Here is a 24,556-nt window from a genome sequence, read left to right as displayed (position 1 = left end):
CAACACAGAATCTGAGTGATCCATCAGCCTTCTTCATGATATCAAATGGAGACAACTACTCAGCCTCTTCAACCGGTTCGATCACTTTATCCTCCATAAGTTATTGAATTATGTCTTTCACCTTACCCCTTGCTGCCATGGGCACTCTTCTTGTGACATGTTTTACAGGTACAGAGTTTTTCTTGAGCTTAATGACATGTTCATAGTGCACGGCCTCCCCTAACCTCTTCTCAAATACTCCCTTGTGCAACTCCAACAACTCCTTCACCCCCAATGCAGACTCAACCATGACTTGATCCTTTCCCAGCGGATTCACCATGACGTTCAGGTCATACTGATGAATTCAACCTAGAATGGATGGGCCTTCCTTAGCCACATATAGGTTCCCTAACGTGTGCCTTACTGCAAAAGTGATTTTTGCTGTAAAGAATCCTACAACACTTATGGAGGACCCTTTTAGAATAACATCCAATGCAAACAAGTTTTCCTCAGGCCACGCTGCATCAAATTACTCCTGTGGGATGATGGTATACAGTGAACCTGTGCCCACCATTAAGGATACTAAACAGCTGTTGATGTTTACCTCTGCTTTAAGGCGTGTCTTCCTCCTTCCATCTTCTTCCACATCACCAATGGTACCCTCCTCTTGAACAACTATAACCCTGAAAGCTGTTCGTTCTACCACCATAGCTACTTTCTTCTCCAATTGCTTACATATGTGCGCTAGATGCCCCTTCTTGACACACTTGCGACAATCCTTGCCAACAACATAGCACTGCTTGGAATCTGCCATATGGTACCTGCGCCCACATATAAGGCAACTACGATCTCTAAATTTCTCTTGCGAACTTCCAAATCTTCTAGAATAACGGTTTCCGTTACTACCACTAGCGGATGTTTGCGTTCTGTTCCTAACTACGTTGACACTTTTGGTGTCATCCCCAAGCGGTGCCACCTAATTTTCCTTGTTGCAAAGACCTGTAATCTTCATCTCACTCATGCACCTTTCCGACTCGTCCACTACTTTTGCAATGGCTGTTGCATCTTCGAGGGTAGGATTGCTAAAGGCCCACACCTTTCTTGTATCTTTTTACTGTTGCACTGCACAATTAGCTGATCTCTGATCATCTCGTAAGTCATAGCACCAAATTGGCACTTAGCGGAGAGCTTCCTCAACCTTGCAACAAAATCTGTAATGGATTCATTTGAACGTTGTGGCTGCATATAGAATTTGTGACGTTGCAGGACTACATTCACTTGCTTGGCAAACCTGGTTTGTAACCATAAGACAGCTTCCTTGTAGACATCTTCCACTGCGCCTCCTTGAGCAGTGCTAACAGGTGGCAGATATTTAAAAATATGCTGTCCCTCCTTGCCTAATGACCCTAACAGCAAGGCTTTTTTCCTTATAGCTGGAAACCTTGCCCCATCCAATGCTAAGAGATAATTCTCAAAACAGGCAATCCCATTCTCATCGCCAACATTGTTTTATTCATGTTAATTACTTGAACACAGCTTCCTTCAACAGATAGTTTTATTCAGACAGAGGTAAACCTCAACCCACAGTCTCACCATGCACAGCTGGTCCTCCAACTGTCAACTCATACCTTAGAACCCCCTGACATCATTATGGAATGTGTAAACATCATAAAGATCTGCAGTCCCAGCCCAGCTGGAACTGCCTAAGTACATTACAACATGCACCGGGCACATTTTCCCTGCACTGGGCTTTAACAAATAATAGGTCTTCCAATTGTGCATTGCAGCAAGATAATCTCTCAACCTAGTTGCAGATAGGAGAGCTTGGGTGTCAAATACCAATGATATGGGTATTGTCCTCATAAGATAGCACCTTGAAGGGCCTGACCATCTGTGACAAGGGACTCAAACAGATGTCAATAAGAAGTGGCGGAAAGGATGCACACTGGACAACGACATAACAGATGAGACTTAATCCCATCTCAACGGAGAGAGGTGCAGCAACTGAAAATGGTTAGACAGAAATGACATAAACCTAAACCACAATGTATCATAATGTACACGTTTGTATGAGAAGTGACCCATCAGTATTTATTAGCACAGAGATACTTATTATTGGTCCATAAAAACTTTTGGATAGATCCCCTGTTCACAGCACACAGTCTAGTTGGCATGTTGGCAAATGGCTATATACTTTGCATGTAACTTGTGCTGACGTGTCACTGACGCTCCAGGTTAGCTCACAGCGCTTCGAAGCAGAGCTGGTGGAGATTTAGGTATTAGGGCAAGGGTCTAGTGTTGGAATGGCCATGGCTTTCCCCAAGGCGGACGTCCATAGCGTACACCAACCCTAAGTGATGAAGTGCCTCAAAGTCAACAACAGTAAGTGACAAAGAGCAAATGCAAGCAGGGGAGACAGGGATAAAACCTGCAGCTGCGATTCCTCCACACTGTCCTTGCTGACATAGTGACAATGCTCGTTAATATCATGAAATGGATGCTACACCAGGCAAAGCGCGCTTTAGCCTCTGTTTTTATCACACTGTCATGGAACCCCCTTTAGTCTCCCGGCCCTGGGTGATGACCTTGAATGACATTCATTCCTGAACCTGATGACTCATCTTACTGGAAGACGGAGACAGCTGGTCTGCAGCGATATCTGTTTTAGACACGATTTAACTTGGTTAATGTTTTGGTCTCCGGTTATGAAGGTCTTAAATGTTTTATTTCTAAATACTTTAACATTATATACACAAAACTTTACATTGCACTAAGAGGTCAAGCAGCTAAAGGGTTAACAACACCCTACATAAACAGATCATTAGAGGAAAGAGAAGACTGAATGTCTGAAGTTTAGCTTTCAAAGCAATCTGGTGCTGTCTAATTTCTCAGAGAATTAAAACAAGTTAATCTATTATTACAAGCTACTTCTGACGTCGCGGTGCCCAGGGAGCACAGAAGGCTACCCAAGGCGTGAAAGAAGTTAGTTGACGTAAGGTCAAACACGTCTGTACTAGTAGCGGTTTGTTAACTAAACTGCCACTTACTTGGCTGAGATGTGTTAGGGACCAGTTCCAACTTCCCTCTTTAGCTCTGGGAATGAAGTCGGGCTGTATTCGGCACACCACATGGAGGGGCAGTGCATCCCTGTCCAAAAGATAAAATCATTTATTTCACCGCTGGTGCGCTGCCTATAAACATGACTGCCAAGAAGGCTGGGTCATATGAGACACCTTCAGCAAATCCTGCCGATTTTGCCAGCAACAGGTTGCACTGTAGCATTGCTTCACATTGTAAAGCCCAAAATGTAATGTTTAGTGAGCTAAAAAGGTAGGATCCGAAAATGAACTCACAAATGACACAGGGCCATCTGTCAGCTTTGTAATGTATTTTGAGCGAGGGGGAGTTGGGGTATTTTATTTATTTATTTATTTAAAGAGTTTTATATAGCGAGAACTTGACCCGAAGGGATCAGTCCCACGTATATTGCATGCACAAAGGGCTGGCATTTATTGTTACAATTATAGGCAGTCACAGTGGACTCTCCTCTCTCTTTCACACCTGTCAATGCTCACACTAGCCATGGGAGATAGCAGAGCTGTAGATGTGTATAAAGTCCTTGCAAATGTTACTCGCAAACATATTAATTCGATTAATTGGCATGGTAAGATGGATCTTTCTTGGGAAATGCGGGGAGCTGATATGATCCCCCAATTCAGACTTAAAGGTAATGCCAACCTGAGTCTGGAGTAGTTTAAATACATGGGAGCCTCAGAAAAATTCAGGCGACAGGCCTGGAATGTCTCAGAAGAATATGAAAGACTGAGGCAGAGAGAACTTAAGTCTGAGTCCAACTTAAAGCACTCTTATCACATGCATTTTTGCACACAAGTGTAACCATTTGAATATATCGCACAGCATATTGAACTGCATCTTGCTGGTAGGCATTTATTGCTTGGATTAGTTAAGCAGAATAACTTAATAGTAGGTATGCAAATGCTTTTTGTAAAGCTCAAATCCAGCCAAAAGGCAGCTGAGCGCTGTACACGGTAAAAGACAAGCATGGAGTCAACGAGTGTTAGGAGAGGTACCTGGGTTGTGTATGGATAATATAGTGTGATGGAATGGTCTTTAAAGAGGTGGATCTTCAACTCTTTCCTAAAGTGGAGAAACAATGTGGCTCTCCTGATGGATAAGTGATGCTCTTCCAGATTCTGGGTGCCTCGATGAAAAGGCCTGTTGCCCTTTTCTTTTTGCTCTTCTTAGTCTGAAGTCTGAGGCAATCCTGGTAGTAGGAGCGATGTAAACCATCGGAGATGGTTAGCTTGTCTCCAATGTAAACAGGCGTTCTTCGTCACGCTGGCTTTGTAAATTATGCAGCTGGTTTGGAAGATGGTGCAGATCGGCAAGGGGAGCCATTGGAGTTCCATCATGAAGGGGTGATGTTTTCATATTTCTTCATATTTCTGCATTAGATATTCAGCAGCATATAGGAAGCCATTAAAGGATGCCACTGTGAAGCCTGGGAGGCCATGGAGCAGGGCATTACCACCATCCAGATGCAAGTGTTTGAGGGCTTGTAATGTAGCGTAAATGTTTTAAACTTTAACTACTTCGTGAATTGTAAAAAAAACAGTGTTTTTTGAACAGTCATATTTTGAGACATCTCAGCAAGTCTGGTCAACTACATTATTGGTGTGATCTACATTGTGTTGAATACTTTACTACTTTATGATATTTCAAAGAGTTTCAACTGTGATGCTGGGCTAGGGCTGGGCGTAGATCGGGAAGTAGCGCTACGTGTAGCTACGCGAAGTGCACTTCACACTACGCGAGCTACGTGTAGCACTACACAAACTGCATAGTACCCTGTTCGCACTGTGCAAGATGCCGTTTTCAATGATTGCACAATGCGGACAAGCATCCGGCACTGTGCAATCATTGAAAACGGCATCTTGCACAGTGCGAGCTGTAGTTTTCTGCTGCTGGAGTAGAATTTTACTCGAGCTGCAGCTTTCTCATCGCAGACTAGTAGTTTCTCATTGCGAGCAGTCGCGAGTATACGCGACCACTCGCAATGAGAAACCTGACCTCCCTGCGTTGAGAATTTTGCCGGGAGGTTTATTTTCAACGCTCGCGATCTGCAACTTGATGTTGCTGATCGCGAACGAAAAAAAGTCTTGCCGGGATGTCATTTTGCTTGCTCACGGTCGCCAACTTGATGTTGAGGATCGCGGGCAAGCAAAAAATGACCGCTGCACTACGCTACGCTGCCCTACGCATGTTTGCACTGTGCTACGTGCAGTTTGCGCAGTGCGAAGTAGCGCAAACTACGCGAGCGTAGCGTAGTGCTTTGCCCAGAGTTAATTCTGACCTGATATTGTGGGCTCTATGCAGCACGAACACGTTGAACTACACTGAACTAACATACAATTTAAAATATTTATCACCACTCACATGCACGTTATTTGAATTCTCCTGGTGTAACGTTTAAAATTTAGACTGTACATGAAATGTGTTCCTCATATGATATGGGGCAACAAAGTGTCTCTCACCCTCAACACCCTATTTGGTGCTACACAAATAACTGTTGAAAATATATAGTGTACTTTTGGGCAGGAAGATTAATCATACAGGCATTTGGTGACTAGACGCTTGCAATTGCATCACAAATGACTAATTGTTACCACCAGCTAATTAGCATACATGTATCACATTTAGCTGGTAAAATAAATTATCACAAATCTCGCCTTAGGATTTGACTTGTAAGCTGACTTGGGGAAGTTAGAAGGGTTTCCTGGTTTGGGATGAGACAGGCCAAGATTAACTCTTCTATCCTGTAAAGAGTATCCTATAAACTCTCCCTAGCTAAGAAAAGCATCATATATGTTTATGGTGCAATGGTGCAAGCCATTGAGATCTCTTAAAGGCAAGAGCTTTGAGAAGTATTCAACAGAGCCTGACAAGGTTGGTCCCTCTCTAAAGTGCTACCGTGAGCTAAAAATGATGCACAGTAATGCTGGCCCTGAAAATGACCAGTGGCCGAGATGAATTGAGGCATTCCACCCATCACTTGTTTATATTTCATAACATGGTTTCAAGGGCATAATACCACAGCACAACACTGATATGGGGCACTGTTGTTAAAGGGTGCCCTAAATTCCTTACTCTCAGTGTATGCCTGTTACTATATCTGCTGTTGCTCGGTGTTTCACTTTCACAACTTTTCAGCTGCTACACAAACATTCAGGGTTGCAACTGCATGAACATATTAATGAGAATGAGTCTACCTGGATACTAAGAACGGAGGCATTGTTGAATGAAGGTAGCTGTTATCAGTAACAGATCTCTGTGTTTTGAGTGTTATCTGGGAAGAATGTGAGAGCTTGTCAGTTATCAAGTTCATGTCATTAAAGCAGCCTGAATAACAACATGACAGATGGCTTGACCAGTGGTGGCTCCTCTGCAATGGCGGAGGAGCGTCGCCCCACTGCCTTGAGCAGAGCCAGCAAACAAAAAATAAAACAATGCTCTAGCATCATTTTATTTTTTGTTTGCCAGCTTGTGCATGATGGGGCGGGCATGGGAGGGTGGAGGAGGAGGAGAGCTTGGGCACTCCCTATGTGCTCATTTGTGTTTGTTCAGCCATCCCAGGCCGACCAAAACACACATGCGCGCTTAGGGTTCTCCAGCCCGGCTGCTGAAACGCCACAGACTCCCTGGTCTGAGCAGGGCATGTTTTCAGCCCGCTCAGACCAATCCTCCTCGTGCTGCTCTTCAGCATGGAGATTGACTGGGAATCTTTCCCAGGGGCTTTCCCAGGGGCTGCTGGGACCCAGGAAGTAGAATCCGTCATCCCCCCCCCCACACACACACCTGTGCTCTCTCTCTCTCCGCCTCAACACCCTTTGTTAGTGGTGCCCGCCACTGGGCTTGACACAGGTGGGTATTTTAAGCAGCACAGTTCGGAGTATCCCCTGGTGCTCAGAACAGCCTGCTGAGTTTGTGAGCCTTCTTAGAAAGAGCAGAGTATGGGGTGAACCTATTTTCTGCTCCCATGGTTTCAGTTGGGTAAAACACATTTCTGTAGAGCCATCTTTCAAAAAAGCGATTTACACTTGATTTGTAGATTAGAAAGACTTTACGATGGCTTTTCAATAGTTGTCCTGTTTTCGCAACATCAATGGCTGTATAAAAATAAATGTGCTCTTTAACGGTGCATGCCATTGTTCATCTTATGGAGAACTGTCTTTGTAAAGCCTGTTGTATACTCTGTTTCTCTTTAAGCGTGCCACAAGGGAGTTTGAAAGTTGACTCTCGCTTGGAAAGGGTCTGGCATTTTCCAAATGTGTTGGTTCCATAACACTATGGGTGTTTAAAAGTCATGTAACTTTAGTGAAGCGGCGCCACTGGCCAGCGCTCCTGTTGTGAAACTCATTCCAGCACTTTTGGAAACCACAGAGCACTGACGTAGCCTGTCTATTAAAGCCAGCCGAGGCTTTTATCTTCCCTCAAGCCCTGCTGCCAGCGTGGACCCATGCACCGCTATGTACATGATAAACTCTCAGGGACCATCAGTAAGTCGAAAGCTACTTCCACTAATCTGTTGCTCAGCTGCGAATGCCAGCGCGCGGGAGGGAACACCAAACAGTCCTCGCGACTCAAACTTCCAAACAGTGACGTCTTTGGCATCCTGGGCCGAGCCAGGACTGTCGAGCAACCTACAAGGAAAGACGAGAATAGGTATCCGCTTTTGCACAGCCCCCACTCCGTGCCAAAAACCGACTTTTAACAAAATAACGAACACGCAACTCTTCTAGAAACAACCTCGCTAACAGGACGTACCAACATTCCACAAGCGCACTTATCAGCGCCCTGGGACACCGCAGTTTGTAGCGTACAGCCTATACTTGCGGTAATATGATTATTATTGTCAGACATGATACGATTCATGTTCATCTTCTCATTATTATTATTAGTAATAATAACAAGAATAAAACAACAAGGATAATAACGGTTATAATAATTCGAAAACTACTACTAATAATACCAATCAAAATAAGTATTGATGATAGAAGACGTTACACACTTCAGCACGAGCTACTCCTGCTCCGCAAATAATCACAGTTCTTAAAAAGCTGGAAAAAAATCACAAATACAGTTAGCACTATAGAACTTTCAAGCTCTTAGAGGCAACTCAAGTTCTAACGTCCTGTACATAGGAGCATTAGTAATTGTTATCAGTCATATCATTGTCACCATATTTGCTAAAGTTGTAGCCTTCTGTACAGTCTCACAGTCCAAACATTCAATATATTGCAGAAACCAACATTTGTGGGACACGGCGCCTGTTGTTGGTTCTTTCCAGTAAACTTTGAGCCGGGAGAACCCTACCTTCTGCGGCAAGTGGCTGTCTCCAGGCACGCGGGAGGAAGCGTGGACGCCTGTGTCTGGCAGCGTGCATGCACACACTCTGACTGCTGCTGAACTCTGAGTGAAAGAAGCTCAGCGCACTCCTCGTCTGCTGACGTCACAGGCTCCTACGCCTTCTTTTTTTTAGACTTTCTTGGGCGAGGCTTGGCAGCAGCTCCTTAAACGATATTCCTGATACCTCACCGAACTCTCACAAGAAGCTGGCTGCTTATGTATTAAATTGCCCCGAATCTCAGTCATAGGTGGACAGCTCGTGCACACGAGACCCTGGTGGCAGTCACAGTTCATGAACCTCTGGTGAAACAGAAAAAATACAAAACTGCAGGTTAGCGGAAATCTGTCTTTCCTTTGTCAGAGGGTGACACGATTAATAATAACAACTGATTGTCGACTAGGAAATCTAGCCATGTTCCGGACAGCTGCCCGGAGGCAGAATTCCTACTCCACAACGCACATTTTACATTTCTCATTGAGTCAGTGCCCCAGTCTAACCGATCTGTAGTTTCATACACTCCATAGCTAGTCTACAATTAGTGAGCAATAGAGCCAGTTCAGTAGTCATTTACAGTATTTTCTGTACATCTAAGCTTTACTTTATCCCGGTCACTCGATAAAAAACTCTAATCAAGCCAGTTACTTTGATGGAGTGCATTGACCATATTTTACATAGAGGGGGCACACTTTCGGGTTGTCCGGTCTTGTCCCTGTTGAATATTTATTTTTTAATCTTACAAGAGCAATGGAGCACAGTGCTGCAGTGCACTATAGCACAGATCATGTGAAAATAGTACTCAAATATAATTGGGAGGCAGGAAGCAAGGAAGACATTTGCTGGGTTTGAAAGAACATGCCTTGAAGTTCTCTTAATGAGATTATGAAGGTTTCTGGAAAAAGGTCAATTGTGGACATGCTTGGTGGTTAAAAGGCAATTGATGGGATGCTGTGGGTTGGTAAGGGACAGTTCTGACAATCCTGGTGCACAAAACAGGTATGTGGTCAGTGGCTGTTGTAGAGAAACAACCAGCAGCCCTGCGTCTCACCAGCTGCAGGAAGGTGCAGAACCTTAGTAGGGGCTCCATGGAAGGAGCTTGGCTGCATTTAGTTGCAATTCAGAAGTGTGAAGAAGTTCAGGGTCCCATGATCTTCTCAGAGTTGACATTTCTCTGAGGATGACTATCACAGCCCAATTAACCACCATCGCCTTTAAGAAAGTGAGGAACCCATACCCTTCCCCTAGCCTTGATTACTTTGACTGACGACGACATCATGGATGAAAATAATGATGTCCCTGTGTGACAGTTGAAATTCTGAGCAAATGTGATGTTAGCCTGGTATCTCTCTTCATTGTGAGGGAGCACACTGTTTCTAGACTAGGGTATTAAGATGCAGGGAGAACCACAAAAAGAAAACATCAGAGGCTAATTAGTACCTGGTGGATGGTATCAACACGTGTGGGCAATCTGTCTAGGTCATCTAGTTGCTGACTGCCCTGAATCGCCTATAAGATGCAAGTGAATAATAAGCATGCAACAAAATTCATTCTGTCAACAAACTCTGTGAGGTGTTGTTTATTTCCAGTATTCAAGTTACACACAGATACATTCAAAGCACTCTGGCTGAGGTATATTGAACTGTTGGAGCCACTATTCTCAGACTACCAGTTTTACTATTTCAAAAACTGCTGAAAAGCAAAGGAGGACATTCACCCTAAAGAAAATCAATTTGGCTAGTTACCAAAATGGTGAAAAATGTCTAAAAAAACTCCAGAAAACACAAATAAGTGGTGATTTAAACAGAAGATAAAAAACAGATAAATGCAACAAATGTAATTGGAAGTTTGTGAAAAAAAGGAAATAGAATTCCTTAATACACTTATACGCTGAAATTCCTGATTAGAAAGGAGTAGCAGCAGCACCGTGTTTCATATCTTAGAAATGGTAGAGATAAATCCTTTTCACCGATAACGTTTGATTTAACGTTACTATTTTAGAAATGCCACTTTTAGAACGTAGAGATTTCTCTGCTCTTACGGCTCTCTTTGCCTTGCAGACTGTCTCCAAAAGATGTCTGGAGTGGCGGACAGCTACACTTTGTGCATTCCCTCTAGACAGCCATACAACATAGGAAGGGTGGGTGTGACAGACAACTCATATGCATTCATCTGCATTCTGATAGCTCTCCTGGATGAGAGGGGGGAGCTGGCACACCTGAATAGGTAATATCCTGTATCCTAGTAGGGGGCTTATTACCCCCTACTGATAGTCTGGATCCAGGGCTTGAAAGAAAGGGGGGCCTGTGCACTTGAAGGGGCTACTTTGACATCACCCTCACTTCAAAGGCACAACTGGGTATAAGTACTGGGCCTCTGACCCTACCAAGACAGTACACTACTGGACTTGTGAAGAACTCTGCCAGGAGTAAAGCCTGCTGTACTACAAGGATTGCCACTCTGCTTGACTGCTGCTCTGGAAAAACAGCTTTTCTGCCCTGCCGATCTCCTCCCTGCTGAGGACAAGGACTGGGCCCATCTTACTTGAAGCTTGAGGGACTCCGAAGGCACACTGGCTTGCCACCTGTTCTGACGTCTCAAGGCCATCAAAGACTTCCATCAATCCTGCAATAGCACCTGGGCTCTGCCATCTGTGAGTCCTGCCCTGTGAAGTGGTGGTGTAAACCATTCCTCATAATGGAGGAACTTGTAGAGCGCAACGAATGTCCGGAGGCGTCTTGGCGCTATAAGTGACAAGAATCAGGATGCCCTCTAACTTCTAATGTCTAAATAACTAAATTTTGAAGGATTTCCTAATTGCTAATAAAGAAGTAGCACATTTCAAATCCAGAAGACTATTCCATTTCAAAGCAGTACATGTAACAAAGCTGGCCTCCCCATGAAGAACGTTTAAAGGAGGAAACAACCAGATTTCTGGCGGAACTAGACCAAAGTGTTCTGTAAGGCGAGCACCATTTAAAGCTTTCCTTCAGATAGGAAGGACCTTGTCCGTTGAGTGCTTTAAAAGTGATGCAGAGAGCCTTGAAAGAAATTTACTGCTTTATAGAAAGCCAATGTAACCTGCTTACAGCTTGAGAAGCGGAATGAAATCTAGGAACATTTAGGAGCATCCATGCTGCAGAGTTTTGCAGAATCTGAAGTTTGTTTAGAGATCTCTGTGGTAGATTGTGATACAGGCTGTTGCAATAGTCTAATCTAGATAAGACTAGTGCAGTGAAAACTATCTTCAATAGATCAAATGAAATGAATTGAGCAATTTCCATTAAGGAAAAGACCTTACTAACTTGATCTTTGAAAGTGAGTTTCTCATCGACCATAGCTTCAAGTTTTTTAACCTTCTTAACAGGTGTGGGCAGAGTCCCTATGTCATCTGGCCACCATAAAGGGGACCAGAAGGAGGTACTGATGTGAAGTAAGATTACTTCAGTCTTGGAAGAATTGAATTTTAGACAGTTGTCATCCATCCAGTTACTGACTGCATGCATACAGTTCCGAAATGTCTCACCCATGTTGAAGTTGCTATTTCAGAGCAAGACAATACTCTGGGTGTCGTCAGCATGAGACAGTAAAGAAAATCTAAAGGACTTAATCAAGGTAGCAAAGGGTGTGACATAAAGATTGAATAGGGCCGAGCTCAACAATGAGCCCTGTAGGACTTCCTAAGGGAAACTGATTGAAGTCAATCTGAAAGAAATAAACGAAGCAGAGCAAGGGCTGCATCTTTGATCCCGATACTCTGTAGATGGTCAATCAAAAGGTCATGGTTGACCGTGTGAAATGCTGCACACAAATATGCACTACTGCCATTAACTTGGTGGAAAAAGAGAGCTAGGAGATGGTCCGATAACTGTTGGGATCCAACTAATTTAGTTTAGGTATCTTTATGAGTGGAAAGACTGAAGCTGATTTCCACTGTTTAGGAAAGAGCCCTGAGCTGAACATAATGTTAAATATTTTAGTTAGAGGGAAAGCCACCATGTTGGGTGCTATTTGAACTATCTTAGGTGGACATAGGTCCAAAGAGGAGCCTGATTTCGTGGTCAGGGCAGCCTATTTTACCTGTTCTATAGTAAGACAGTTACATTCCCTGAAAGTGTTTTTTCCTGAAAGCACAGGTGAAGTGGCATTACTCCTTAAGCGAACGGAGTTTTTTCAGGAAAATCTATTAAAAATTTCCTTGACTTTCTTCTAAAACATAGTGCTAAATTACTAGTAGGCATCATAGTGAGTTTAGTGACCATCTGAAACTGTTATTTAGTGGAGATTCCAGCCAATTCAAGTTGTTTAATAAAATAGTCAGATTTTTCTAAAAGTGAGAGATTTTTGTACTGTGCAATACAATGTTTATATTTTTCCTTTCCATGGCCCTTAAAAGTGAACTTTTGCTGTGCAGATCCATCAAAATAGATGCAGTGACGACTTTGTGCTGTTTGAAACCGACACATTGGTCTTCGACATAGGAGCTGATCGATAACATCTCTGCAATGAACTGCTTGGCTCGACGATGAAGGATAGCGTGGCTCTATGACAACACATCACCTGCATCATAAAGAGGTTCATTGGTGAAGCCTTCATCGCCTGTATGGATCAGAACTGATGCATTGAGTCTTTGACATCGATGTTTCCTCCACCCAAGGTACTTTTTCAATGGGACCCTTGACCCGGTCACTCCACTACCGCAAGGCCCCCGTGTGCCCGGATTCTGCTGCCGCTGCCTGCTTGGCCCTCTTACTGCCGCCTCTCCTTAGGGCCCCTGCTCTCCAGGCTTGTCCTCGCTCTCCAGGTTTGCCCAGGCTTGCCCTCGCTCTCCATGCTTGCCCAGGCTTGCCCTCGCTCTCCCCCGCTCCGCTTTCCCGCTCTTTCCAACCCCTTCCTCCGCTCCCCGCCGCTGCTCTCCTGCGGCCCCGCCCCTTCTCCTGTCTCCCGCTCCCCATTCGCCGCCCCGCTCCCGCCTCCCAGCTGCTCCTCCCTCCCACTTTGCCATAAATGGCGGGGACCGCGCGCACGCACAGCGGCCACCTGCAGCTGGCGCACGGATTGTGCGCCGAGGGCGCGCCAAAGGCAAGCCCATCTACGCCCATCCACGCCTGGACCGCGCCCTGCGCCAGAACCCCTGGACCCCGCCAGAGCCAGCCAACCCGACTGAGCTACGACGCCGCCACCCTCCACACACTCAACACCGGCCAACATCCAGCCTGCTACCGAGCCTTCACCTGCCACACCTGCTACTTCACCTGCACTCGGTCCTGCACCGCGCCAGCCAAAACAGCCGCCACCAACAACCACCTCAAGTGCATCCTGCTCAACACCCGCTCCATCCACAGGCACGCCGTCGAAATATGGGACCTCCTGGACAAAACGGCACCAGACGGCGCCTTCTTCACGGAAACCTGGATGAACGCCTCCTCAGCCCCGACATCGCCATTGCCATCCCGGACGGCTACAAGATCATCCGGAGGGACCGCGTCAACCAGACCGGAGGAGGCATCGCCATCGCCCACAGAAACACTATGCGCATCACGACCAACAGCGACGACACCCTCGCCACCACAGAGCACCTGCACTTCCAGATTCACACCGACCCCAAGACCACCCTCAGAGGAACCCTCATCTACAGACCCCGGGACCACGCTCACACTTCAGCGAGGCCATCACAGACTTCAACAGCCCACTCGCCCTCGCCTCCCCCGACTACATCCTCCTAGGAGACCTCAACTTCCACCTGGAGAACGACCAGGACAACAACACCACCCCCCTACTAGACAACCTCGCCAACCTCGGATTCAAGCAACTGGTCAACACCCCCACCCATTACGCCGGCCACACGCTCGACCCCGTCTTCTCCTCCAGCAACCACATCTCCTTCAGCCACACCACCGAGCTCCACTGGACCGACCACAGCTGCGTACACTTCAACTTCAGGAAAACAACGACTCACCACCGCCCTCAACAAACCCCCCGAAGATGCTGGAGCAAGATCACCACCGACCGACTCACCACCTCCTTGAGCCTAAACCCTCCCACCAACACCACGGACCCCAACAAAGGAGCCCGCAACCTCACACAGTGGATCACCGACTGCGCCGACACCCTTGCTCCACTGAAAAACCCTCCCAGCAACCTCAACAGCAAGAAAGCCGCGTGGTTCACCAACGATCTCAAAGACTCCAAAAAATCCTGCCGTGACCTCGAGAAAGCCTGGCGCCACAACCAGTCAACTGAAAACATGACAGCCCTCAAGAACGCCACCCGCAAACACCACCAGCTGATCCGCACCACCAAAAGGTCATCCTTCAGAGAACGACTGGACAACAACACCCACAACATCAAGGAACTCTTCAACATCGTGAAAGAGCTCTCCAACCCCAACGCCAGCAACAACGACTTCACGCCTTCTCAAGACCTCTGCAACTCTCTGGCCACCTTTTTTCACCGTAAGATCGTCGACATACACGACGGCTTTGGCGCTCAGAACTCGTACCCCACCACCGAACCTACACCCCCCACCACCACCCTGTGCGCCTGGACTCAGGTCAGCACGGAATATACCACCCACACGATGAACACCATCCACTCTGGCTCCCCAGCCCATCCCTGCCCACACCACATCTTCAACAAAGCCGACTCCATCATCGCACCCAAACTTCGGGACATCATCAACAACTCCTTCATATCCACCACCTTCCCGGAGAGCTGGAAGCACACAGAGATCAGCGCCCTCCTGAAGAAACCCACCCCAGACCCCTCAGACCTCAAGAACTTCCGCCCCATCTCGCTCCTCCCCTTCTCTACAAAAGTCATCGAGAAAACCGTCAACAAACAGCTGACAGCCTTCCTGGAGACGAACGGCTCCCTCGACCCATCGCAGTCTGGATTCCGAGCGAACCACAGCACCGAGACCGCCCTCATCGCGTCCACCGATGACATCTGGACCGTGCTGGACAAAGGAGAAACCGCTGCCCTCATTCTGCTCGACCTTTCGGCTGCGTTCGACACGGTCTGCCACCGCACCCTGACAAACCGCCTCCGCCACGCCGGGATCCAAGGAAAGGCCCTGGAATGGATCACCTCATCCCTCTCCGACAGAACCCAAAGAGTCCGTCTCCCGCCCTTCCTCGCAGAAGCCACCAAGATCATCTGCGGCGTACCTCAAGGCTCCTCGCTCAGCCCCATTCTCTTCAATGTCTACATGAGCCCCCTCGCAGCTATCGCACGCAAGCACAACCTCAACATCATCTCCTACGCCGACGATACCCAACTGATCCTCTCCCTCACCAACGACCCCACCTCCGCCAGAGCCAGCTTCCAGGACGGAATGAAAGACATCGCAGACTGGATGAAGCTCAGCCGCCTGAAACTGAACTCAGACAAGACGGAAGTCCTCATCCTCGGCCCATCCATCTCCGCCTGGGACGACTTCTGGTGGCCCCCTGCTCTGGGCCCCCCACCCAAGCCCACGGAACACGCACGCAAACTGGGCTTCATCCTTGACTCCTCCCTCACGATGGCCAGGCAAGTTAACGCCGTTACCTCCTCCTGCTTCAACACACTCAGCATGCTCTGTAAGATCTTCCGCTGGATCCCCACTGGAACCAGGAAAACGGTCACCCAGGCCCTCGTCACCAGCCGTCTGGACTACGGGAACGGCCTGTACGCTGGGACCACCGCCAAACTACAGAAAAGACTCCAGCGCATCCAGAACGCCTCAGCACGACTCGTCTTGGACATCCCTGACACAGCCACATCTCCGCCCACCTGAGGGACTTGCACTGGCTCCCCATCAGCAAGAGGATCACGTTCAGACTCCTCACCCACGCACACAAGGCTCTCCACGACTTGAGCCCCAAATACCTCAACAACCGCCTCACGTTCTACACGCCAACCCACCAGCTCCGCGACGCCAGCCTCACCCTCGCCACCGTGCCACGGATCTGCAGAAGCACCACCGGAGGAAGATCCTTCACCTACCTGGCGGCCAAGACCTGGAACACCCTCCCCACCCACCTATGACTCACCCAGGACCATCTCTCCTTCAGGAAGCAACTCAAGACCTGGCTTTTCGAGCAGTAGCAGCCCCCCCCCAGCGCCTTGAGACCCTAGCGGGTGAGTAGCGCGCTTTACAAATACTCTTGATTGATTGACCTGTGTTAGTCCTGTAGCTGGCCTGCCCTCCATCGTGGTCAGCCTGAACTTTGGATTCACCACGGTCCAGCGCGACCTCATGTAAGCCCTAAGCGCTTTTTGATTCTAAGCACTACATTTTGATGTATTCTTTAAAAAGTCATAGCCCCGGTTCTACTTATTGGTATTTTGTCGTTATGGTCTTGATTTACTCATAAAAATATAATCTATATTTCTAACCCTCTGTGAAGTATTTTTGTGGTGTTTCCATTGTGTTACTGTGTGTGTGCACAAATACTTTACACATTGCCTCTGTAGATAAGTCCGACTGCTCTGTGCCAAGCTAACAGAGGGTGAGCACAGGTTATCATCTAATGTGCATCTAGCTGACCTTGACTAGAGTGGTGGTTCCTGCTTATACAGGGTGCATACTGTGATAACTAGAAACTTCATTTCTAATATTGGTGACCAGAGGTGAGGATAGGACTTGTGTTTGTGCAGTACCATATAGTAACTCATTGTTCACTACAACTTTATACTAGGGTGATTTAGATTTTTTTTAATTCTCCCTGATAGGCCTTTTGATTTTTTCTGCAACATTATGTCTCACTCTGGAGAAGCAGCACCTGAACCTGCAGGAATTGATTTTAAGCTGGCCAGGTTAGAGGTCTACACAGTGCCACAACTGGGAAATTTCTTGAAGGATTTTCAGGTTTCTGCAGAGGCTTCACCAGAAAGTTGGAGAAGCAGAAAGCCTTCAAAGTCTGGACAGAGACCCATATTGCAGGGGATGATGATCTAGAGGAGGAGGAGCAGGTACTTCCTGTGGAGGAAGATGACCTGATTCTGGAATCAGATGTGGCTCTGGAACTGGCTGTGGAGGGGGCCAACAGTGCGTTGGAAGTCGTGGCGATTCCCAGAGCAGGTAGCAGTGTCTCCTCCAAGAACCTGACCCCAATGGAGCTGGCAGACAGGAGTGCTGGAAGGAAATTAAAGCTGGAGCTCACCAAATTGAAGTTAGAGCAGGAAAAGAAACTTGCCAAACAGAAATTAGAGAAGGAACAGGATCTAGAGGAGAAAAGGTTTGCTCTGGAGGAAAGGAAACTAACCCAGCAGCTAAACCTTGGAGAACTGGATATTAGAGCTAGGCCAGGGCGGAGCTCGTAGTTTTACTCCACAGAATTCTGCAGGGTTACAGCAAAACACAGCGGGATTCCATGGAGTTCGGTGAGAAGGCGGAGTAAACATATTGGGCATATAATTTAAACATGCACTTGCAAAACCCCATTTGAGATGCTTCCAAACCACTGGCTGCCAATTTAACTGCTTGCACCGCAGTATAAGAATAAAGTACAATCTTTATAAAAAGAACAGCATTGTGCTTCCATTAAAAAACATACACTGGCATCAGTGTGCACACATGTTCTGGGCCTGCTTTGCTTCTCTTCATAAAGTAAATGAGCACAAAAGGAGTAAGGACTCAAACAAGCAGCAAATCTTTACAGCAAGCAAGCTTCAAGTAAAAAGACGTAGCGTGCATGAGGAAATCTAGGTTTGGTACACCAGAGGAGAGGGTCACGGCAGCTTAAGGTCACAGACCCTACATAGTATCTTCCAGTGTATTATTTTGAAAGGATCGTCATTGACCCTTGTGACCAACAACCCTGTACTTGGTTTGCTGTTATAGTGAACAGGTTTTAGGTGTTTTATGACTTAATGAGAATGTCGGCTGACCAATGCGGGGCGATGAAGCAGGCATCGTCGCCATAACACATGACCTTCTTCAATCAGGAGCTCCTTGTGGAAGTCCTTCCCACAGCCACAGCTAGCGGGCACCAGACTGTAGTCCATCGGGTCTGTCTGGGAATGGCCATCAAAAACTGCACGGGCCTGTAGGCCCGCTGTAAGAAAGTACCCAGAACATGGCACAGGGTCGGTAGCCGTCCCTGCTTCCCGCAGCTGTGGCTGACAATGTCCAATAGGGTTATACAAAAGGGTAAACACAGAATCACTGGGACCTGGGTACTAGACAGTATGTATTGGGGTGGTCCCAGTACAGTAACATCAATAGTGTTAAACAAGGAGAAAATTCAAATGAAATTCAATTGCAAAAAGCAAAGTACAAACAGAACTTTGTGTTCCAGTGTTATTTAATCACACTGAAACTGATCATCATTTCTTCAGACAAGTATTGAAGGGCATTCATTTTTATATGAAGATTTCAACATGATAGTGCCCAAAGCGAGAAGAGGGGTAGGAGAAGGCTGTGATTCAGGTGAGGTAGTGAGGTAGATGCAGTAAAAACTGGCGACAAAAAATCACAGACAGTTCTAGCATATATTTCTCATATGCCTGTAAAGCAGGAAATCAATTACATATTCATCACAGTACGCAATATCTGTACAGCATTGCCATGTAGCACAAGATTTCACAGTAAAGTAAGTACTGTCGAAAGGACTGGCAATTATCAAGTGTCAACATTTCGACCCCAGTTGGTGTGTAGGTTTTTCAGGCCTTATTTGCGAGATCTTCCTCAGGACAGTTGGTGGATGGTGTGGGGTGGAGGGGCACCTACAAAAGACAAAGGATGGTGTGTCACATCATACTACGATTAAAAGCAAAGTTACAGAAGTCCCATGATTTGGGCTAGGCCAATATAGTTTCCGTGAGTGGAAAGAAAGAGGAATCTCTCACTAATCAATGGTGGAGGATCAAGGGGCTCCGTGGCTCTCAATGAAATGAAGGCAAGAGTGAGAACACACCTGTAGAAATAAGGTGACTGTCAGCCAAATGTATAAAGTGGAATGGAATTCTGAATTAAAAATGATAAAGAGGGCTCTAAGTCACAACACTTACTCAAGGTAATATACTAAAGAATAGCGATCCAGGCAAATCATGGATCCATTGTTAAAGAGGTGACAACATCCTGCATCTTTTAAACGTCAGGAACCATGAATCAATCAAGGGAGAAGGTAGATTTAATCTGGGAGGAGAAAACAAGCCAGCTAAAATTAACAATGTATCATTGACCGCTACGCACTGGGTCGTTAATTTTAGCTGGCTTGTTTTCTCCTCCCAGATTAAATCTACCTTCTCCCTTGATTGATTCGGGGTTCCTGACGTTTAAAAGATACAGGATGTTGTCACCTCTTGAACGATGGATCCGTGATTTGCCTGGACCGCTATTCTTTGGTATATTACCTTGAGTAAGTGTTGTGACTCAGAGCCCTCTTTATAATTTTTAATTTAGAATTCCATTCCACTTTATACATTTGGCTGACAGTCACCTTATTTCTACAGGTGTTTTCTCACTCTTGCCTTCATTTCATTGAGAGCCACGGAGCCCCTTGATCCTCCACCATTGATTAGTGACAGTTTTCTCTTTCTTTCCACTCAAGGTAACTATATTGGCCTAGCCCAGATCATGGGACTTCTGTAACTTTGCTTTTAATCGTAGTATGGATGTGACACACAATCCTTTATCCTTTGTAGGTGCCCCTCCACCACACACCACCCACCAACTGTCCTGAGGAAGACCCCGCGAGTAAGGCCTGAAAAACCTACACACCAACTGGGGTCGAAACATCGACACTTGATAATTGCCAGTCCTTTCAACAGTACTGACTTTACTGTGAAATCTTGTGCTACATGGCAATGCTGTACAGATATTATGTACTGTGATGAATATGTAATTGATTTCCTGCTTTACAGGCATATGAGGAATAAATACCGGAACGGTCTGTGATTTTTTGTCACCATTTTTTAGTGCATCTACCTCACTACCTCACCTGAATAACAGCCTTCCCCTACCCCTCTTCTCACTCTCGGCACTGTCATGTTGAAATCTTCATATAAAAATGTATGCCTTTCAATACTTGTCTGAAGAAATGACGATCAGTTTCAGTGTAATTAAATAACACTGGAACACAAAGTTCTGTTTTTACTTTGCTTTTTGCAATTGAATTTCATTTGAATTTTCTCCTTGTTTAACACTATTGATGTTACTGTACTGGGACCACCCTAATATATACTGAAAATGTCCAATAGATAGGACCCCCCGCTCACCGCTGTTACAACAATAAACCGTCTCCCCATTATGAACCCATGCGGGAATACCAGGACTGGTCCAGGTGCTTGAAGGAAAATTTGGAGTTAGTGGAATCCCGTCACTCACAGCCTGTTCCTTGTTGTGAGTGACATTAACCACTGCTATCTTTGTTTGCTTTTGGTCTGCTTTGGCACGCGCTAGTTAAGGGTGAGCGCACCCAGTTATGTGGTGGGGGATAACATAGACAAATGGTTTGCAGTCTATGAAGTGGGTCTACGAGTGCACAAGGTCCCAGAGGAGTAGTAGGGTAGACATTGCTGGGCCTATGGATCCCCAGACTGCATCAAGCAACAGGTTTATCCTGGTTCTGGATGATCATGCCACTAGGTACCCAGAAATAAATCCAATGAGGACGATGAGTGCAGCAGCGGTGGCAAAGGCTCTGATGGGGATTTTTACCAGAGTGGGTTTCCGCAAGGAAGTTCTGTCTGACAGGGGCACAAACGTCCTGTCTTCTTACATGCAGTCAGTGTGGAAGGAGTGGGGGTAACCTACAAGTTCTCTGCTCCTAACTGCCTGCAAACAAATTGACTTGTTTTTGTTGAGATTCAACAAGAACCCGAAGGGCATCATTAGAGGTTGCCTGAGGCACTGTGGAATAAGTGGGACATCCTCTTTCCATGCCTGTTGTTTGCCTACAGGGAGGTAACACAGAAGCGAGTGGGCTTCAGCCCCTTTGAGCTTCTGTACGGGCACCCTGTTAGAGGACCTCTGAGTTGGTGAAGGAGGGGTGGAAGAACGCTCCCAGGAAGATTTCCCAGGATGTAGTGAGCTACATGCTAGCTTTCAGAGGCAAAAGAGCTAAGTTGTGGAACCAGGATCATTGGATTTGGCCCTAGGAGGTCATTCAGAGTAATGGTAAGGCCACCTACCTGGTGGACCTCAAGCCTCCCAGGCACCCCCATAGGGTACTTCACGGGGTGCTCTATATCAATTGCCTCAAACCCCACTTTGAGATGTGTGGGCTCACAATGGTGTTGGTGATAGATGGAGAAGAAGAGAGTGAACCTCTCACTGACCTATTAGACTCCAAGGAGAAAGATGGGTCAGTGGAGGGAGTAATCCTTCCCCATTGTCTAACTCCTGAATATCAGAGACACTGCCACCAAGTGTTGGGGCAGTTCTTATATCTGTTCTCCCTTATTCCTGGGACTACCAACCTGTGTATCCATCATGTGGACACTTGGGACAATCTCACTGTTAAGAGTGAATCTTACAGGTTGTATGATAAGGTGAGGGCCAGCATTAAGAGTGAAGTCTCTAAAATGCTGGAATTGGGAGTGATAGGACCCTCAAGTAGTCCCTGGTCCAGTCCTGGGGTTCTGGTATCAAAATCTGCCCCATAGGGCACCACACCTGAACTGAGGTTCTGTGTGGATTATGGAGGGCTAGATTCAGTGACAAAGGCAGATGCTCATCCTATCCCCAGGCTGACGAACATATTGACAAGTTAGGGATTACCCAATACTTAAGTTCTTTTGATCTTACATCAGGGTCCTGGCATATCGCCCTACAAGAAGGCGCCAAGGAGAGGTCGACCTTCTCCACTACCAATTTTGTGTAATGCCCTTTGGGCTTAAAAATGCCCCTGCCACCTTCCAGAGGTTGGTCATCCAGGTCGTTGATGGTATGGAGGCTTTCTCAGCTGCCTAATTGGCTGATATAGCTGTCTACAGTTGCAGCTGGAAGGACCACTTCTTTGACCTCCAAGATGTGCTTCAGGCACTGCAACAGGCTGACCTGAATAGCAAGGCCAGTAAGTGCCAGATAGGGTAGAGGTATGTGGTGTACTTGGGACACCGGGTGGGCTGGGGCAAGGTGCAATCCCTCCAGGCCAAGATAGAGACAATCATGGCCTGGGAGCTCCCCCAAACCCAGACAGAGGTCAGAGAATTATTGGGCCTCACTGGGTACTACAGGAGTATTGTCAAAGGATATGGTACAAAAGGGGGTGGTGATGGACGGAGCATCTGAACCATTCAAACACTCACACCCAGTCAACAGATCTGGGTTTAATCCATCACAGTTCTTTAGCCCACTCTGCCACCCCAGTTCAGATATGGCCATATGCAAATCAGTCTGACCCTGTGCCTCATGGGAACAGTCCAGCCCGAACTGCCAAGCCATGCACGCCTTCCCTGGACCAGAAACAAGCTTCCGAGGACCGGTTTCTGGCATTTCAGCCGTCTTCAGCCCGGCTTGCTTGAATCCAGTGGCAAAGTGAGCAAGGGGTTGGTTCAGATGCTCCGTCCATTACCACCCCCTTTTGTACCACTTTGTTCGCCATAAGTTGGCAGGGTATGCTCAGACGTGAGTCCCTTGCTCACTTTGCCACTGGATTCAAGCAAGCCGGGCTGAAGACGGCTGAAATGCCAGTAACCGGTCCTCGGAAGCTTGTTTCTGGTCCAGGGAAGGCATGGCTTGGCAGTTCGGGCTGGACTGTTCCCATGAGGGTCATACTGATTTGCATATGGCCATGTCTGAACTGGGATGGCAGAGTGGGCTAAAGAACTGTGATGGATTAAACCAAGATCTGTTGACTGGGTGTGAGTGTTTGATTGGTTCAGATGCTCCGTCCATCACCACCCCCTTTTGTGTCAAAGGATATGGCACCATGGTTGGCCCCTTGACAGAACTGACTTCTAAGAAGCAGCCCATACATGTGACTTGGACAGAGGCATGCCAAAAAGCATTTGACTCCCTGAAGCAGGCCATGTACACAGCCCCTATGCTCAGGATCCCTAAATTCTCCCAGGAGTTTATTGTCCAAACAGATGTCTCAAAACATGGCATAGGGCAGTTTTATTACAGCTCAATAAAGAGGGCCTGGAACTAACCTGAACCTTCACTTCGAAGGAGTTACTCCCCAGGGAGCAAAGTTAGAGTGTAATAGAAATGAAAGCTTTTGCTGTGATCTGGGCACTGAAGAAGTTGGTACTCACTTCCTGATTCAGACTGAACACGGGCCCCTCAGGTGGCTCATGCAAAGGAGGGGTGAGAATCCAAAACTGTTTGAGGTGGTCCATTTCCCTACAGGGTACAGACTTCAGGGTGGAACACAGACCCGGGGTAGACCACAGCAATGTTGATGGTCTATCCAGGGACTTCTGCATTAATGATGAGAACTCCATAGAGATTGGGTAAATGTCCCCACTTTCAGCTGGGGGGACTCATGTTAGGACTGTCATCCTTAGGGTGGTCCTCCCCAAACTTTCTGCCTGCTTACCGCCTCTTTTTTCTATATCTTTTTGTTGGCCCTGCTGACCAGTGCTAAAGTGCATGTGCTTCTCCCCTAAACATGGTGACAATGGTGTATACCCAACTGACATATTTAGTTTACTTGTAAGTCCCTTGTAAAGTGGTATACCATATAACCAGGGCCTGTAACCAAAACACTACTTTTGGGACTTCAGCATTGATTGTGCCACCCACACAAGTAGCCTTTCAAACCTGTGTTAGGCCTGCCATTGCAAGGTCTGTGTGTGCAATTCACTGCCCCTTTGACTTAGCATTTAAAACCACTTGTCAAGCTTTGGACTACATTTTTGTTACACATAAGTCACCTCTAAGATAGGCCCTAGGTAACCCTAAGCACAGGGTGCTGTGTAAGTTAAAGGTAGGACATGTACTTCTAAGTTTCACATGCCCTTGTAGTAACAAACACCCATACTCGTTTACTAATGTGAAGCCTACTCCTCTCATTGGCTAGCACTGGGAATTCCTTAATACACTTTTAAACTGCAATTTCTGATTAGAAAGGGGTATCTGCATCATGTTGCATATCTTTGAAATGGAAATGATAACTCCTCTTTACTGGTAAGGTTGGATTTAACATTACTATTTTAGAAATGCCTCTTTTAGAAAGTGAACATTTCTCTCTCTGCTCTTACTTCTCTGAATCTCTT

The 24,556-nt window shown here is 46.6% G+C and overlaps 1 protein-coding gene across 2 annotated transcripts in view; it reads right to left on the bottom strand.

Moving 5' to 3' along the window:
- The window catches only part of BDKRB2 (bradykinin receptor B2), a 493,412-nt gene extending 485,013 nt beyond the window's left edge, over window positions 1-8,399 (bottom strand). The window contains exon 1 of one of the 2 annotated variants that reach the window (XM_078660119.1): window positions 8,374-8,399. The gene's annotated coding sequence lies outside the window, so the exon portion shown is untranslated. The remainder of the gene's footprint in view (window positions 1-8,373) is intronic. The other variant, XM_078660118.1, reaches the window with a different exon arrangement.
- Window positions 8,400-24,556: the final 16,157 nt, after the last annotated feature.

The sequence above is a fragment of the Lissotriton helveticus genome, chromosome 9 (assembly GCF_964261635.1).
Source record: "Lissotriton helveticus chromosome 9, aLisHel1.1, whole genome shotgun sequence".
NCBI lineage: Eukaryota > Metazoa > Chordata > Amphibia > Caudata > Salamandridae > Lissotriton > Lissotriton helveticus.
The sequence above is the reverse complement of the archived record's forward strand: the minus strand, read 5'-3'. Positions and strand labels throughout refer to the sequence as shown.